We start from the raw sequence: 3,261 nt of genomic DNA on the forward strand, positions 1-3,261 counted from the left end.
CCTGTTTTTCTCTCCGAACCCCGCTAGCGACCATCCGCCCCCTTGCGACCACTATACACTATCCCCTGCCCCCCCCCCTCTCCCCCAAGGTCAACGACGCGTCGGTGCAACACAGCTGAGCCTCCAGCTCAGCGCTACAGCTGAGCGCAAAGGTTGTTGTGATGCTTTCCTTTCCGGCCCCCGCACCCCCTCGCCTTGCAGTCATCTGGTCTGCGCCTGTGAGCCTGTCCAAGCCTGTCTCCCGGGTCCCGGGCTCCCGGCCGCGCCCTCCGCCCGGGCACCGGGTGTCCCTCAGGGCATGTCCTTAAGCAATATTTCGTAGCTGCATGCCCAAGCATTCCGGGTACAGCACGCCTATTGAGGACGGACGGCAGGTCAGTCCGGAGACGGTCCCCAGCCCCCGGCCGGCCGCTGGGGGCTCGTGCGGGTGCGGGGGCAGAGGGAGGGCGGGGAAGGCTCACTGCTGTGCCCCGTCGGCCCGGCCAGGCTCTGCGTAACGAATTGGGCAAAGGGCGGGGTGCGAGGGGCGGGGCGCGAGGGGCGGGGCGCGAGGAGCGGGTCATGAATTCGCAAGCAAAGCGCCAAAATCCACTCGTTTTTTTTTCGCAGGGCCATAGTGTGCCCCCCCCCACCCCCGCTGATAGTGACGAGATTGGCGCGTACTCCCCGTCACTGAGTGCTGTCTGTCTCCTTCGCACTAACGGGTGGGTGGGGGTCCCTCCAAAACTGTTCACGCCCCCCCCCTCCCGGCCGTTCTTGTCAGCGTTTGAACAGCACGGCGTCCCCCGCTCCTGCGAAGTCCCCGCTATTTCAATTTTCATAGCAATGTTCAGGAATCCCATCATCAAAGAAGTTAACTATGCACACAGTCAAGAAAACAGTCGAGAGAAACGATCTTGAAGTCACGTTCTGAGCCCCCCCCCCCTACTCATCCGCCGTTTTCCTGATTGCCTTGCGACCGCGTCTAAGCATTGCATTGTCAAAGCATTTTACTACGAAAAGAAAGAGAGGGCTAATATCTAATTATTACATGGCGCCACGAAACGATTCTTCAAAATAATACGCAATAATGTACCCCTACAAAGCATTGACAAATGGCGCGAAACCTGATTTCAATTAGTCTGCCCAACCCAGGGGTCTCAGACAGTGACGTCACGCGGGCCGCACGAGTCGGACCTCTCACTCGCACTCACTGCGATCACATAGCTCCATCTCTCTCCAGTGCGGCCCTTGCGGCCCGCGGGCCGCGTGTCTGAGACCCCTGGCCCAACCCTACCTCTCTTGTAAGCTAAATTTGGCTAAAACCAAAAGCAAACAACAAACCAGAAAATTCCTAGCCTCAGCCTCTCTCGCAGTAACAAAAGCAACTTCGCCACTTACCTTTTATTATTGCCGGTGAGGTGATGCCGGTGGGGTGCGGGCGGCTCCTATTGTGATGATTGCCCAGGTGCCCAGGTAAGGCCGGCGGAGGGTGCGGCGGAGGGTGCGGCGGAGGGTGCACACAGGTGATATGCCAGGTAGGCACGTGCCACCGATAATGATGAGGTCCAGGGAAAGAAAGGAAGTCCGGTCTGGTCAGCGCCGCGGGTCGCAAAACGCGAAGTAGCCACGCGATCCAATTTACAGGATATAGCACAAAGTCGACGACGGACGTACAGAGTGAACTCGCGGATAATCAGTAATCTTTCACACCGTTGAATGAGTTCAAACACTTAAAGGAAAACAGCTGCACGGACTCGGCGCGGCGCACGGTCGGAAACAAGTGTATCGCACGGCGCGGCCGGGAGGACTGCGCGGACTGCTGCTGCCGCCGCCAGCCTCCAGCAAGGGATGGAAAATCGAGGAGAGACGCAACTTCAGCGGTGTTGAGGCTCGTTGTAAAGTCTGCTGATTGGCTACCCTCGCCCTTTCCGGTTAATACAAAAGCTAACTTCCTCCCCCACCTCCCCCCACCGGCAGCGTCACATGTCCATCCTAAGATCCGTTGTCTAGGAGTAACCATATTTTTTTATTGCAGCCACCCGGGTACACATTGTCTTGTAGCGGGTAAGGTCAGTGCCGACCCGGGCCCCGGCAGCAGCACCGACTTTCACGCCATTTGCTGATGGCTGCGTATCAATAGAAGCCCCTCGCTCCCTTGTTGCCTGTGCTGCGGTGCGGGCTCTCCGCAGAGTGAGAAAGATAGTTTTTCGGGTACAGCCCCAGCCCGTTGCTACGCCTGGCCAAGCCGAGGCAGATATCCCTGACAGGGTCAAAACCGCTGTATTTGAATCCAAAAAATTTTCCGGGTGAGGATTAATGACGTACATCGAGAGAGCGAACACATGACAGCCCTTACGGCACATGTGCGATCTCGTCTATAGGCTTCGCGATATTTCTCATCGCACTGGAACGCAAGTGTGTGAATGTCACTCACTTGTAGGTGTGTGAACATCCATTCGTACACTTAGGGGGGTAAACGTGTGAATTTTCTAGGGAAAAGTACCTCTCCACAACTCCTGTAATCATGTGTACGGATGGAAGTGTAACTCCATGTAATACGTGTAATCCGTGTAATACTTGGGGGTTCCGGCCGGGCGGGCGTGGGGTGAGGACGCCTCCACGTCTTCTCCTTCGATTTTTGTTGGGATAAACCGGATAAACGGAGTTTTCTGAGCCATATTTAGTGAATCGGCGTTGTGCCCGCGAGTGTCTGTGCAAAGTGCTGTGTCGATTGCTTGCGGGGTTCGCGAGTTATTTGTGATTTTCTGTTGCGCCCTTTGTCCCACACGCTGAGCGTCGTCTGGAGTGCACAGCTGTGCAGAATTTTACGGCGCACCCCTGCGTCCCTGTCGCAGCGGCCCCCTCTGCAATTTGGATTACAGTGTTTTGGCGTTCAGTGTAGTGTGTAGTGTCCAAGTGAGTAGTGCAGCATCCAAGTGACCACAGCAGTGTCCGGGTGCTCAACGCCTCGTCCCTGCAGCACAGGTGCAGTTCAAGTGTCTCGACCCGCAGCCCCCAGAGTATGAGGTGCCTTGGTGCAGTGTGCAGTTCTTGTGTCCGTTAGTACCCCTCCCCTATCCGCGTTGAGTCAACGCTACCCGGTACCAGCGGTTTGGCCTTCCCTCTGACGTCATTAGTCCTGCTGCATGGCGTCGCTGCACCGCGTCCTAAATCACGCCGCGCCACGCCCGCCGCCAGCACTCCAGCCCTCACCCGAACACGCGGCTGGTCTGAGTTCTGTAACTTTCGTTTTTATTTCAGCCTCCCTCCTTACCCCTG

This window comes from Frankliniella occidentalis, unplaced genomic scaffold (assembly GCF_000697945.3).
Source record: "Frankliniella occidentalis isolate FOCC.00 unplaced genomic scaffold, Focc_3.1 Scaffold463, whole genome shotgun sequence".
Classification (NCBI taxonomy): Eukaryota; Metazoa; Arthropoda; class Insecta; order Thysanoptera; family Thripidae; genus Frankliniella; species Frankliniella occidentalis.